We start from the raw sequence: 16,048 nt of genomic DNA on the forward strand, positions 1-16,048 counted from the left end.
TACTGCAATAGCATGCAAAACTTTTGAACGGGAACAGTACAGGTACAGATAAATTTGTGCAGAAAGTATATTGCACGTATTGCTGAAAGTTCCTGTCCAGAGAGAGCGTGTATGGACGTATGGTGCTGCGCCTTTGTCTGAGATCTGGGCTCAGGTTGATCGATTTTGAGAGGGGATGAATCCGAATCCCTGATGTTTGTCTTCTGTTTGTTATTAATGACTAGGTGATTGTTCGCGCATTGCAACGAGAGCACACAAAAAGTCACTGAGGTGTTTGACAGTCGAACCAAAGCCGTGACCCCGTTTAAGAATTTTTTAAATAATATTTTTTAATGATTAATTGCAAATGTAGCATTTGTTATATAAAAAAAAAATTGTAGTTCAGCGGCCGACAAGTCCCTTCCACGTAGGGCCTTTCGGCCCTATCGTGCCGACGGATTCTCGGTTCCCAACAGGTATGCTGTATCTTAATTTTTTATATAACAGTAGCTAGATTTGCAATTAATTATTAAAAAATATCATTTATAAAAAAATTCTTGTTGTACCACGACAATGATAAAATGTATGACTGTGTATGAACTAACACACGAACCGAACTCCATCCCTTTCTTAAAGTTTGACTTGTAAATCTAGAATTATAATTTATTTTTATTTTATATGGAGGGGGGGGGGGGGGGGGGGGGGGGGGGGGGTGGGGGTACAAAATCGAACCGAACTCCAGCCCTTGCTTAAAAAGATTATTACACATTGGAGCTGCCCTAGTCAAACTATTTGTTGGGTTAGTCCTATCCACTAGGGAGAGGATTCAATTCAAGGCAGGCAGAGATGAAGAGACCGATTCGATTCCGCCTTAAGGCGGGCCCGAGATTATATTCCACATTCCACAGGAGGGGAGGAAGGGATACTACTGCCGTGATTGTATTCCATGGAGCCGCAGCCGGACAGCCGTCGGCGGCGAGCGCAGACCACCCGTAAGCCGCCGACTTCCCTTCCTCTGCTTTGCTTTTTCTTCTTGTTATAATCTGGTTGATGAAAACTTTTTCTCCACCCATCTGTACTAGTTCCGATGTGAATCTGTTTGCAGAAACAAAAATTGTGAGCATAGGAGATTCTCTTTGTTAAAATATTGCTACTACATACAGTAGTGCATCCAATTGAATTCGTTACTTTTCTTTTATACATGTATAAGTAAAGATTGGAGATGAGAGCCTGATACTGAACGCAGTGGCTGACGACGGCCTGCACTGTATTGCTCATTTGGCTTCCACCAGATTGACAAAACCAGAGGAGAGGCTACTATACCATGACCATGCACGCTCTGGGGAAAAGAAAAAAAGAAAAAAAAAAACCCCTGCATGCTCTGTTTTGACAAGCTGTTGTGTTACTGTTATTATCGAACAAAAGTTTGACAAGAGTACAAAAAGGATTCATCTTAGTGCATTGGTTGTTTTGCGCCGGGCAAATTTCTGAATTATTCATAACCATGTTTGCTGTGCTGCAGATGGGTTGGTTGCTTCATCACGAGATAATAAGAAGGGCTCACCCTGCCAGCAAGATGCTGATTCTCAGGGAGTTGAAATACAGATACCGAGCCTTCCAGAGGTACGCCATTGTTAATGATAGGCTTAGTGCTACTGAAATGTCAGTAAACCATGTGTCACAATGGCTCCCAAACCCTTGCGTTTTTCCAACTGTGCATAATTAGCTTTTAAGAACAGCTAGTGTTTTGCTCCTAAGCATGCTGAAACCTTCTTCTGGCCTCCAATGTGTAAAACCTGGAATTTCTTGGACTTGGAGCCTCTCAACCTACCATCAACAGATTTTAAATTCCTTAGAATCTACTCCATCCGTTCCGAACTACAAGACGTTTTGGCTTTTTTAGATAAAGCTATGTATCTATCTAGAAAAGCTAAAATGTCTTAGAATTTGGAATGGTGGGAGTATGATCTAATAAAATGATTGCCTTTCTTGACATGTCTCTGAAGGCAGCTTCATTTAGTACCGTTTCCTTGATGTGTACCATTACAGGCAATTACTTGTGATTTAGACCTGCATAGTGCATACCCTTGTAGGATAGCATTCTTTTATCTGTCCTGTTCAGTATATTATCCTATCACTTCAGTGACTAAGGTTTATATCATATCTCTTGCACTGCGGCTGACGAAGTTGATCGATACAACACAATTGCATGGTCCTCCTGTTGTTTTAAATTCAGATGCTCTATTTGTAGTTTGATGATACATACGCTGTCCATAATTCCATACATGCATGTTTGTTGTGTCCAATCTGCCCTGATTTTGAAGCATGTATGGACCTCACTGTCCATACATGCATGCATATTTTTGTAAGTAAAGAGGTATGAATAGATTTCGAAGTATCTAATCACCTCTGGCCGCTGATTTTGTTTTTTAAGCATCTACTGAAACCCCATTGTGCAACAATGCGCGTAGCACCTGGGTTACAGTGTCATAGTTTTCTTCAGTTCTTTTCCCCTCCATCTAGAGGAACCATTTGCATTTATGTTTCTAATGCTGAATTTTCTATTCCATGCTTTTGTAACATGCGTCCAGGACATCTGGTGTTATATACATTCCCTAATGCCAATGCGATCTGCTGCTCGAGCTGCCTGTGTGTCTCGAGCTTTTCTACGTTCCTGGAGATGCCATCCCAACCTTACTTTCAGTCCCAGGACGCTGAGATTGAATAAGAAGAGATATTTCTGTAGCAAAGTTGACCAGATTCTGAAAAGGCACTCAGGCATTGGTGTCAAGAAACTCAACATTCAGATGTGTGAAGGTTACAATGGTTATCTCGACAGTTGGCTCCAGGTTGCTGTTAAATCAGGAATCGAAGAACTTTCACTTTTAATGCCAATGATAGCAAAATACAGTTTCCCATGCTCGCTCTTATCTAATGGGAGTGGAGACTCAATCCGATACCTAAAATTTACTGGTTGCTCCTTCCGTCCCACATCTGAGCTTGGTTGTTTAAGCCTGACAAAACTGCATCTTTATCATTTCAGTTTTACTGGGGATGAGTTAGGGTGCCTTCTCTCCAATTCTTTTGCCTTGGAGGCAGGTGTTGGGAATCCGGTATTGTGATGGGATAGGTCGCTTGAAGATCCCTTGCACGCTGCAGCGCCTAAGGTACCTAGAGGTTTTAGGTTGTTGGAAGCTGGAAATGATAGAAAGCAAAGCTCCAAATATTTTCAGCTTTGACTACGAAGGATACCGCACTCAACTGTCACTCGGAGAAGCATTGCAAATGAAGGAGCTAAGTTTGTCCTTCTCTGGCGCAGTTCGTTACGTTTGTGTTGAACTTCCCTCCAGCATGCCAAACCTTAAAGCTGCCACTATATCTTCGAGAAGAGAGGTATACTCGTCTTGGCTGGACCAGCAATATTCATATTTTGATTCCATATATTTACAGCAGTCATATGCCTTGGAGTATAACTAGCCTGTTCATCTTTTTTGCAGATCATCAATAGACCATTGCTGCATAGCAAATATCTCCACCTCAAAAGCCTTATTATTTTACTTTTCGCTGCAACCTTTCCTCCGGCCTACGATTATTTCTCTCTTGTTTCCTTTTTTGATGGTTGCCCTTCCTTGGAAACTTTGGTCTTGGATGTAAGTTGCCGTTCATATTTCTATGGTAACAAGTAGCTAACACTGCAGAACCATGACTATAACTTTTTTTTTCCTTTTTCATCTTATCTGTTATAGGTATCCCAGTATGAAATGGAACACGTCTCCATATTCGCAGATCCCTCAGAGCTGAGGAAGATGCAAGGACAGCAGCACCACAAAATGAAGACAGTGAAGCTCCAAGGATTCTCGTCAGCAAAGAGTCTTGTTGAGCTAACATGCCATATTGTTGAGAGCATGACATCACTTGAATGCTTACATTGGAGACCCATCAGAGTTCTACTAAGTGCTTCGAGCCTGCTGATAAAACTAACAAGTGCGCCCCATTGCCCATTCATGTTCTCATGGAAGCTCAACGAGGGCTGTTGGCCATCAGGACGTACATTGAACCTAAAGTTCCCTGTACGGTAAAGCTAAGTGTTGTCGAGACTTGCCGACGATGCCATGCTGTTGAACTTTAGATGCTGGGTCTAAGTTTCTGCCCTTCATAATTATGGATAATATCCATTGTGTAGCTCTAGTACTTGAGCGCTTGTGCTGCAGTCTGTGTTTTACTGGGTTTATGAGTAGTGTTTGCGTTCGGATGTGCTGAAGAACCTCTTATTAGTTAATAATAACTTCGGTATGCCATTAGTTATTTTGAAACTGTTTGTGTGTCCACTGCATACATACATTTCTTCAATCAAGCTACCAAATATGCTTCTGACGTTGGTTATGTTTTGATTTATTTTAAAACATACTCTCTCCGTCCCTAAATATTTGTCACCACGATTTACGTACCGATAACTTTGACTTCATTTATAGAAAATATGTGTAACATTTCTATCTCCAAATAATTTTGTTAAAAAACTAGATTCAAATATCTATCAAATGATACTAATCGTGTATCATACATATTAATAATTTTTAATATATATTTAGTCAAAGTTGTTCCTTGGGAAACGAAATCGACAGGGACCAAGGGAGTAGTTTTTAATATACATTTAAATATACATGAGGCTAAAAGTAGAGCAGGGGCCTTTTGTCACACCCAATTTTAAGGATAAAATTGAATGCACAAAACTCGTGTGTGTCCAGGGATCAATCACACACACAAGCTGACAAATTACATAAAGTATCATCACGGTGTCCTTACATCAGATCCATAATATAACTTAGTCTTACATTACACAGCGGAATATAAAAAGGTAACTCTCTCGTGGGGCTTCATCACAAGGAAGGTCAACTGGTTGACCACAAGCCTAAAAATCCTCTGGGAATTCCTCATACCCGTTGTCATCTGTTACCCATCTGGGATTTTTATCCAAATAAAGAAAATAAACAAGCGTAAGTACATCCCGTACTTAACAAGTTAATATGGGGTTATGAAGCTCAAAAAGGTTGACTCTGGTTTACTGCAGTTAGCATTTTTAGTAAGTCAAGCTTTTATTCTCAGGTATTATCAAATTATGCTTAAGCTCCCGTTTAATCCCATATGAACAGATATCAGGGTCAAGTGTATCATATATTATTATAGAACAACTTAAATGATCAACAACAAGTAGCCAGTTATTCTGTGAGTTTTTCGGGCCGCTCGTGACCATGAGCACGGCTGTTATAACAGTTTATTACCCTCTGCAGAGGTGGTGCACATTCACCGCGAGTCGTGATTCACATATGCCCGGGTTAATTACTCCCATGTCACTGCTAAGGTGAGCGGGCAGGGTACACTATGAAGCTATTTCATAGGTTTCTCTAACAAGTTAGGGCCGCTAGGTTTCCTTGGCAGGCAGATGTAGGAACCCCCTTTCTTATGTCACATATCCATCGCGGCTATACTCATAGGAACAGAGGCAGCCCTATACCCAACGTGGCAAGCCCCATTTGCGCCAAAAAGGTAACCTCTAACTAGCTAGAAAAAGTCCTATTACTGAGCTAAAGTCAGAGCCATATGACTCTCCCGGTTGCACTGTCAGCCCCAGCTTTTGCCGACAGATAAGTCCTTATGGAGGGCCGGGAGCATCATGATCGGGGTGGCTATTTTGAAGACAAAAATAAAACTAAGGGGTTATATGTAAAATACATGCCATGTCAGCCAAAATTGCCACGCATGGGCATGCGGTGTACCTCTTAACAAATTGATGGGGGTCCAAAAATGTGTTTTTCAAGTTCATGTACTTATGCGACATAGGCTTAAGTTTGATTCGATGGCACCTAGTGTATTTAACTCTTGAATTTATTTTTACATAATAAACTTATTTGGAGATATAAATGATGATCATATTTCTACAAATCTAGTCATTTTTTTTTAGAAAAAAATTGATCGGCACGAATACCATAGCGATACTTGTAGTTGACCCGCTCGATGCAGCGAAGATAGGTCGCAGTGACGATCGGCACTGTCAATAGGAAGAAGGCGATGAAGCCGAGAAGAAGCGAGTAGTGGTGCCAAAAGACGACACTCCCCAAAAACGTGATTGCCGCCCTTCACCGTGTAGATGAACTCAGAGCACAGCGAGATTATGTGGTGGAACCGAGAGATTCTGTGACTGACGAGAGTCCTTGGTTTATATGTGTCACCGTGGAGAGGAAGGGTTTCGGGGGGAGAGCAAGAGGCAGCAGACAGAGGAGGACGGAGGCGGTAACAGGAGAGGATTGGCCATGGCTAATGGGGTGGGTGCGGGGCGGGCTAGGGGAGGGAGGAGCGTGAGGGGAAATGCGGTGGCGGACTGGAGGAGGGAGGAGGGGGGATGCAGTGACGGGCTGGAGGAGCTCATCGAGGGTTTGCCTAGGTCCAAGTCATTTGACACTATCCTTGTAGTCATCGACAAACTCACCAAATATGCCCATTTCTTATGTTTGGCTCATCCTTACACAGCCTTAACCGTAGCTCAAACCTTCCTTAACACAATATTTATAGGCTACACGGCCTGTGGTTCCATTATCATCTCACATAGGGATCGTATCTTTACCAGCGCCTTATGGTGGGAACTTTTCAAACTAACTGATACTACCCTGAATATGAGCTCTGCCTACCACCCACAAACTGATGGCCAAACAAAACGCCTCAACCAATGCCTAGAGACATACTTGCGATGCATGGTTCACGCTTGTCCCACTAAATGGGCACAATGGATTCCGGAAACCCAGATTTGGTATAACACCTCATATCACTCCTCTCACGGTCATACACCATTTGAGACACTCTACGGTCATCCACCTAAATATATCCCTCCAGACCGTACTTTGTTCCACACCTCCTGAGACAACAGATGAGATGGCTACGCCAACCCGGCATCCTTCTCCGTGACATTCGTCTTCTCCATTCAGGGGCCGCCGCCGTGCACCGACGACGGCCCCCATGGTCTCGCGTTCGTGCTCTACTCCTATTCCAGCGACGACAAAACCAATCTGGCAGAATGCTAGCCTTCTTCTCGACCCCTACTCGAATCGTTGTGGTGACAAGACAGCGGACCATCGCTTCCCCGTCGTGCTCAACACCGTCTGGAGGGACATCCCTGACCGCAGGCTTCTACACCTCTGACGACGACGGTGTGTTCCATATAGCTTCAGCTTCCCCAGTGGACAGCCGACGCAGTGGATGGACTTTGACAGCAGGCAAGCCATGGTCGCTGTCAGGGTAGCGCCTCGCTGCCCGGCGACCAAACCGGCCAGCCAGCATATTGTTTGACTTCTGGGTCTGCCCTTTCAGGATTTTATTGCAAGTTTTGGTCAACTTTCATGCTTTTCTGATGATTATTACTCGGGGACATCTAAGAGCTAGCTGCTTCCAATCAGTCTAGTTGTCGATGTTTTGTTTACCATTAAAGCTTTCTAAATGCTATCAACATGTTTTCTGTTCAGACTTGCCACTCTGCTTAGAGGATGATCTCTGCATTAGCATTTGACTAGACCCTTACCAATTGCAGTAACATGTCTCTGTCTTCCGCTTACTGAATTCAAATGATCAATTAGGACCTAATCATGGATGGTAGCATGCATGAGTAGCCAGGATCTTTTTACAACAATGGATGAGGGCGTTGCAGTCCCTAGATGAACCTCCACCGGACCTGCCACTCTGCTGAAAGACTCATATAACATGTACTGATTCACATTTGGTCTATGTCAAATTCATCAGGAAAAACTGAAATCTATTTCATAAATATTGAAACAAACTATTACTATACTATAGCCAGATACAGGACTTTTCTGCTTCCTCAACATCAACGGAGGGACTGGGTGCCTCACTGAACTGCAGTCGGAAGTCACAGCTGCCATCATAGTACATTGAAGCATCCAACTGTCTCAACGGGTCCATCCATCTGTCTACACTCTGGAGTAACAACAGTACATAGCCGACAAAATTGGTTTCTATTCTACCTCCAACAGAGTGGATAATATATACATAACGAGCAGATACTATGATCAAAGCCCAGGTTGCAGGTCACGTCTCAGAGTGTCAGTGACAGCCCAGAAGGATGAAGTCACAAATTTCAGGCAGGACTACCAAATCTGGAAGAGCATTGGTCTGGACCGCCGTTTTGGTTCCAATAGGAAAGTGTCTGTTCATCTGCTCTGGGATCCATCATCAATATAATGCAGTCACCGCGATTCTGAAAATGGCCATGAGGCTTTTTTTTATTAGCAATATGTTGCCCATGGCCTTCCACATCGAAATGTCACCGCGATTGGTGGGGAAAACCCAAGCATTCTATCATTCAGTTAAAAACACCAGTCTAGCAAAGTTGGGTAACCGGCCAGAGCTGCAGTGAAGTAAAGAAAGCTTGACCGGGCACCGGTCTCCGGCCGGCCCCATACATAATTCAATTGTGTGGATTTTTGTGGATACGACATACAGTATTAGCTTTCCATCATTATCCCTGCTTTAGTTTATAGCTATATGCTCACCAGGTCAAGCTTTATTTGCTTCCAGAGACTATCCATCGATATTGCGGAGAAGAGAACGAAGCAGCTTTGGTTTGCCTCTCCTGTCGAGCTGAATATGCATCGTCCTTGGTTGCTGCACCTGCAGTATCTCCTCATTCCAGTCCCCTACCCAAACCGAAGCAGTGCAAATTACTGTTGAGCCTCTATGAATTTTTAGGTATAGCATTAAGTTCTTGGCTGCAGCTTCAAGCTCAAAGGACAAACCGCAGCACTTAACTACTCCGCCTTATCTGTCAAGACTATCCAAGAACTCACGCAGCAAGTTCATGCTCGCCCACATAGCTTCAAGACAATACTGCCAATTGTTGCAATTTCCATACTTGTTTCTGCTGCTCTTGCTAAGGTCTACATGAAGAGGAGCAAGGAAAACTGAATTAGAATGGCAGAGAGAGTATGGGCCTCCGTCTTTCACATACAAAGATCTCTTGGCTGCCACCAATGGATTTAAGGATAAGATGCTTCTTGCCAAAGGAGGCTTTGGGGGTGTCTACAAAGGAGTGCTGCCCGTCTCCAAGCAGACAGTTGCTATTAAGTGGGTGTCGCCAGATTCAAAGCATGGAATGAAGGAGTTCATGGCTGAGATCTTCATCCTTAGTCATATTCGCCACCGCAATCTTGTGCAGCTGATTGGGTACTATCGCCATGAGCAACAACTCCTTTTGGTCTACGGCTACATGCCTAATGGAAGCCTTGATTGCTACTTACACACTCAAGATCACAACACCACCAATCTATGCTGGCTCAAAGTTTCCACATCATCAAAGGTATGGCATCTGGTCTTTTCTACCTCCATGAGGATTGGGAGCAGGTTGTTATCCACCGAGACATCAAAACCAGCAATGTCCTCCTTGATGGTGAGATGAATGCGAGGCTAGGTGATTTTGGACTCGCAAGGTCGCATGATCATGGAGCTGATGCTCACACCACACGTATTGCAGGCACATGGGGTTACATTGCCCCTGAGCTGGCCCGGCTTGGTAAGGCAACCAAAGCAACTGATGTATTTGCCCTTGGTGTGCTGATGATGGAGGTCGCTTGTGGAAAACGACAAATCTGGGTGAACATCCATGATCCATGGAAAGCCCCTTGCACTGGGCGACTGGGTGCTTGAGGGTGGCGAAGTGGTTCCATTACCCATGCCGTCGATCCAAGACTAGATGATTATGTGGAGGAGAAGCTGAAGCTTGGCTTGCTCTGTTCACACCCCTCACCAAATGTGAGGCCTTGCATGCGCTTGTCATGCTGTACCTGCAAAGGGATGCACATCTCCCATCAGACTTGGAGCCCAATAGTTTGCTGCACATTGGTTCCGTCCAGGATGAAATGCACGATCAGCATATCATGTCATGTCCAGCAACTGTTATAACCGATCTTTCAAAAGGGAGGTGACACTGCTGTGCCAGTGGGTGATAATCATCTCCCATTCCTTTACTCTTCTTAATATAATGATACACAGCTCTCCTGCATGTTCGATAAAAATGATGTGCTGCTCTTTGGTGAAGTTTCAATTTCCCGACCAAGAGAGAACACAGGGTCAAGCCGACGCCGCCCTTCCTCACCTGCCAGAATGGAATGAATATCTCCTTCGTCTAGTCGAGAAGGGAAAAAGCCCAGCGGGGAACTGGACCGTGACTCTTCTAAACCATTACATGACGGAGAAGTCCATTCTCGTCATGATCGATCCACGTCCTACCATAGTGCCCGGAGAACCAGGCTTGCTTAGCTTACCAAGCTAGCTTACTAAGCTAAGCGCGAAGGAATTTTTCTAAGATGGCAGAGCTAGCCAGAAGGTAGCCTAGCTTGCTTCTAGAAGATTCTATAGTGATCCACAGGAATCGGTCTCGGGTGACGCCTCCCTAGTCGTCGAAAGATTTCATCCCTCGGTCGTTAAGGAGCAAGAGGATGCGCGTTAGCGCAACGGCTTTCGCGCTTGTTGCTCAATCCGTTGCTTGTTTGGTTCGAGGTTGAGCTCACCCGCCGCCCTACGTCAGTAGTCTTCCTTACTTCTATTCCCTTTTTTTGCTCTAAGGTAAGGTCCTTCAAGAACAGCATTGCGGTCGCAACGGGGCTCTGGGTGAATATTGTCCGCTCGTATGAGCCGGGCTGTGAATATTTATAGGTCGGGGTCTTTACTGAAAAACCACAATACTACACTACAACAATTTTAAGAAATCCACAAGTGACTATAATTTGAATTCACTAGTCATGTTGAGTTGAGGCTTATTTCAATATAACAAATCTGCCAATCCCGATATTCCCACATTTCATTCTGGTCCAGTGTCCATTCCTGAATGAAAGAAATGAGCTTTTTTGCCCCTTCACTCACTTCTGAATGACTCCTTTAGCACTCCCTTTTTTATATAAAAAAATAGATACAGTTTACCTTTACCATACCTTCCAACCAAGCAAGAGTGTTTTTTGCAAGCTTTTTATAGCCACTCTTCCTAGGGCAGGGCAGCAAGTCTCTTATCCATATTGAAAGCATAAGTTTGAAAGTTTTGATAACAGGTTCTATGAAAAGCTAGCAATCCTGTGAGTTTTCCAAAAGTGAGGCTAACAATAGCTATTAAGTCTACTCTTATGGAGATGATTGAGTGGAAGTTGGATAAGGATTGGAGTCGGATAGGGTGGGAGTAGGTCCAGCCGAGAGGGCCATAGGAGTGGTCCGGACGAGCTTACTCTTAGCCATTGGAAGTAGTTGCTGATGGAAAAGTAAGAGTTGCTTAGGTTTAGTGTTAACTATTATGTTTTACTCTAAGTTGAAATTCAATCTTTAGAAATCAAAACTAGAGGGTTAGTACTTGGATCGAACTCTCGGCTTTGGGGTATTTTTTCTACCTTGGGTGACCTAAGGAGAGAGAGGGATCATCAATCTGAGCTATGGTTCCTGCATCGAAAGGATTCAAATAACTTACCAGAATATGTACAGAGGCATCTTCTTTATCTCTCTATATGGGAAGAATTACGGTCAAGGACTTACCTTTTCTTTCTGAACTCATTCTTTTCTTCCCCAGTACTGTGCATTGGATCAATTAGAACAACAAATGTGCTTCATCTTTTGTAGGTTCTGGGATTGCTATTCTATTTGAAAGAGGATGGAACGTTGGACATACGAGTGCCCTTCGAGCGATGGAGGAACCGCCTACACATCCCCACCTTAATAGCTCAATTGCAAAAGGAAGAAAAAGAAATCAATCTGACTAACCTCTCTCTCAGCAACATATCAGCTTTCTAGCATGCATATTTGAGAGTTACATTGCAGGAGAAAAGATCAGCTATACTTTTGTTGTTTGAATAAAAAACAATTAGCCACACTTGTTTGAATCCTTTTGTATCAACCCATAATTTAGCATTAGGATCCATGACAGGCGGGCCGTATCATGGTTGTTATTCTTTAAATATACCAATAGCAAAACAGAAACCTATCATGCATTCAATCTTTCATCTTTATATTCTATATCTGCTTGTTTCGAGTCCTTCTTTTACTTTATCCTTCCTTTCTTTTTAGTCAAGATGTGCTGTAAGGATCAAGAGTGTACCTTATGTGTTTTCAATTCTGCTTCGCTTTCATCAGCCTTATTATGGGTTTGCCTGGGCGCTTCCTTATATTATATTCTCTATACTCCCCTCCCTTTTTGATTATTCTATTTAATGCAAGAGTAAGGATAGACGTCTTATTCTTCAGTGTTGAGATAGAATGACTGTAGATCCTCTTCTCTCTTTTAGTTAGCCTTACTTATTTATTCCAATTCCTAATCTATATCATAAAGCAAAGCCCTTTTTGCGCCGCAAGGCTATCTCCTACGTATCAAATTATCACTTCTAGGAGTAATATGCCAGTAACTATAGAGGACTTTATTCTTAAGAGGACTTTATTCTTATTCTAAATAGGCATAGGTCCGGTGCAAGTGTCCTTATATACATGTATATGTCGGTTAAACACTGCCCAAATACAGGTCAAAGCAAAGTAGGTTTACAGCTAAGAGTTCACTTTTCTCAAGCATCTAACTAAGCTCCAGCAATTGCTATTGGAAGCCTCTTGTTCTCCAGCTCATGCATCCAGTAAATGCCCTGCTCATGTCGTGGGTTCAAATCCTATTGGACGCAATCTTTTTTCTATCTATTCTTTAAATAACTATACTAAAAACTAATTTTTTTTGCATGATTCAAATGAAAAATCTTTCTCAACGATTCCTCTTCTACTAACACGAGTTATACTAATAAGAGTAGACATGCTATATTTATGTTTGTTCCTGAAGGGAAAACCGTTCAAGCTGTTCCTGAATAGCTTCCTTCAAAAGGGTTTCTGCTTGCTCGGTGAATGTCTTACTAGAAGATAGAATTCTTGGAATTGAGGTTTAGTATCTTTTAGGTGTTTACGTAACTCATCTAGAAATTTCTTTACCTGTTCAATTTCTAACGAATCAAGATATCCTCTCGTTCTGGTATAAATAGTAGCTACCTGCTCTTCCACTGGGAGAGGGTTTGATTGGGATTGTTTAAGCAATTCCCGTAATCGTCGACCCCTTGCCAATTGATTCTGACTTGTTTTATCCAGAGTAGAGGCGAATTGTGCAAAGGCTTGTAATTCTGCGAATTGAGCTAGTTCCAATTTTGATTTGCCAGCTACTTGTTTCATGGCTTTAATTTGAGCTGCGGATCCCACTCTAGAAACTGAAATACCCACATTAATAGCAGGTCGAATTCCGACATTGAATAGATCCGCGGATAAGAATATTTGTCCATCTGTAATTGAGATTACATTAGTAGGAATATAGGCGGAAACGTCTCCAGGTTGAGTCTCCACTATTGGTAAAGCGGTCATACTCCCTTCGCCTAAAAGAGAATTTAATTTAGCGGCTCTTTCTAAAAGGCGTGAATGCAAATAAAAAACATCCATTGGATAAGCTTCACGGCCGGGAGGTCTTCTTAATAGAAGGGACATTTGGCGATAAGCTTGTGCCTGTTTGGAGAGATCATCATAAATTATTAAAGTATGTCGTTCGCGGTACATAAAATACTCAGCCAGGGCTGCTCCCGTATAAGGAGCGAGATATTGTAATGTAGCGGGTGAATCCGCCATTTCAGCTACTACAATAGTGTATTCCATGGCCCCCTCTTCGTGGAAAGTAGTTACTACTTGAGCCACGGAGGATGCTCTTTGACCGATAGCTACATAAACACATATTACATCTTGCCCTTTTTTATTGAGAATTGTATCTGTGGCTACTGCTATTTTGCCAGTCTGTCTGTCCCCAATAATTAACTCTCGCTGACCGCGCCCTATGGGGATCATCGAATCGATAGCAATAAGCCCTGTTTGAAGGGGTTCATATATGGAACGCCTAGAAATTATACCCGGAACAGGAGATTCAATTAAGCGAGATTCTGAAGCGACAATTTCGCCTCTCCCATCAATAGGTTTAGCGAGAGCATTTATAACACGACCCAAGTAAGCCTCGCTCACGGGTATCTGAGCAATTCTTCCTGTTGCTTTTACAAAACTTCCCTCTTGTATCATCAACCCATCGCCCATTAATACAATCCCAACATTTTTGGATTCCAAATTCAGAGCAATACCTCTCATCTCTTCTGCAAATTCGACTAATTCACCTGACATTATTTCACCAAGACCTATAATACGAGCAATTCCATCCCCCACTTGCACTACGCGACCGATATTCTCAATCCCTACTTTCCTATTATATTGTTAGTTTGCGGAGAATTTTATTAATTTCGTCGACTCGAAGGGTTGCCCTTTGCAGGTATGTCAAGAGGTGTCTTTGGGTCAGGTGGTAGAAGAGCAAGAAAGAGTCAGGTATGTATTTCAGGAGTGATCCGATTGTTCTCCGTAGGAAAGAGAAAGCTGGTTAGAAACCCTGAACTACAGATGCAAGGGGAAAGAAGGCAGATGGGGAGGATAGGAAAATCGTACCCACCTTTTCTTTTAATGGAAGGTGATGCTTGTCGAAGAGAACAAACAGTAAGTCGAACCTACTGTGATAAATGAAATCCCTAGCCCCGCAGGGCAGGACCATATTTTGTAGTAGTAGTTTTTCTCATTGGTAAAGCTAGATAGGTTAGAGGATGTGAGCTAGTAGCAGCAAGTTAAGTAAGGGATAAGATTGGTCCCTCTGTGTTCAGAAAGATACCTTTCTGATCGTGACTTCGGTTACGCACAAGAAGATGGGAGCTATTGGCAAAGGTAACCACCATCACTAGGCAACCAACATATGCTTTTCCAAAGCCAGAACTAGGATAGCGAGCTAGAAAGGAGAAGTGAACTGGTTGAGAGGAAGAATCAAGTAGAACCGCTAGAAGCTCTTGTTGCCTTATTTGAATATGGACCAATCAACAACCTTTTCTTTGAAAAAAGAGGAATCATGTTTCCGACCTTGCCACCGGACTATTTGATGGAGCAGGGAGCCTGTAACAACTAGAATAGACAAGAAGGCTTGCCAAGAATAGACGAAGGCCCTTAGCCGAGGAGCAAGAAAATGGATGTGCAAACAGAGAACCTCTTAAGGTCTCTTACAGAGAAGATTCTTGCCTGGGAAGAGAGGATCAGAACTCACACTCGATCCCTACTCTTTCCTCGTACTTCACAGGTTTTCGAGGCCGAGGGTGAACTGGACTTGCATTCACTTGCTGGGAAAAAGAGAGTGGATCAGGCTACGACTGAGGCTGAGGATAGGTCACAGGACGGATGAGGTAAAGTATTCCAAAACGGAGGATTCCAACCCGAGGAAGTAGGTCAACCACCTTGAATATGGTTTCGTGGAAGTAGTTAGGGGATAAGCCCAAGGAGGATAGGCCTATGGGATTTCCACAATGAGTCCTAGTACCAGGTAGGTTAAGGCGTAATAAGTCAAAGAGGTCTTAGCGGAACTCGATAGGCCAAAAAGGAGGGACTCATCAAAGGAAGTTGCCGACTTGGGTAGGTAAGCAAGAAAGTAGACTCCTTCATCGGCCAGGGTACTCCTGAAATCTATCTCAGAAGGGAAAAGAGGAGTTATGGTATAGAGAATTCTGACCTAAATGGATGCATTGATTAGGGTCTTTGTCCCTAAGAAATGCATCCTTACGAATACAAGAGTGGTTTTTTTGGTATAGCAGGACTTGAACCTGCGACCATTAGGTTAAAAGCCCAATGCTCTACCAACTGAGCTATACACCCGATTTTACAAGAAGGCTTGGTGCGGAAAAGAAAAGAGGGTGGCCTGACCCCTTTTCTTCTTATCATATCACAAGGGCGCGGCTTTGTATGGGGCTCGTACTGCGGAGCAAGTCTGGGAGTCCTTTCCACTCATTGAGGATTCTATCTAAAAAAGGTCAACGGGGGAGACTACAGTAGCTCAAACTCAGACTATCTACGAAAAAGCTAAAACTCCCTTGTCTTCAACTATGAACTTACATCTATTGATAACACGGGTCAATCGCATCCCTAGTTCTAACTGACCTAGCAAGGACCAACT

General features: G+C 43.2%; 1 non-coding gene and 2 pseudogenes across 1 annotated transcript; 2 read left to right on the forward strand and 1 right to left on the reverse strand.

The window, feature by feature from the left end:
• Positions 1 to 804: 804 nt before the first annotated feature.
• Positions 805 to 4,238, forward strand: LOC136545942 (F-box/LRR-repeat protein At3g03360-like; annotated as a pseudogene).
• A 2,049-nt stretch (positions 4,239 to 6,287) lies between these two features.
• On the forward strand, positions 6,288 to 9,962 carry LOC136543879 (L-type lectin-domain containing receptor kinase SIT2-like; annotated as a pseudogene).
• A 5,715-nt stretch (positions 9,963 to 15,677) lies between these two features.
• TRNAK-UUU (transfer RNA lysine (anticodon UUU)) lies at positions 15,678 to 15,750 on the reverse strand. The gene has a single exon. It is a non-coding gene; the product is annotated as a tRNA-Lys (tRNA).
• Between the last annotated feature and the right edge of the window lie 298 nt (positions 15,751 to 16,048).

The sequence above is a fragment of the Miscanthus floridulus genome, chromosome 3 (genome assembly GCF_019320115.1).
Source record: "Miscanthus floridulus cultivar M001 chromosome 3, ASM1932011v1, whole genome shotgun sequence".
Taxonomy (NCBI): domain Eukaryota; kingdom Viridiplantae; phylum Streptophyta; class Magnoliopsida; order Poales; family Poaceae; genus Miscanthus; species Miscanthus floridulus.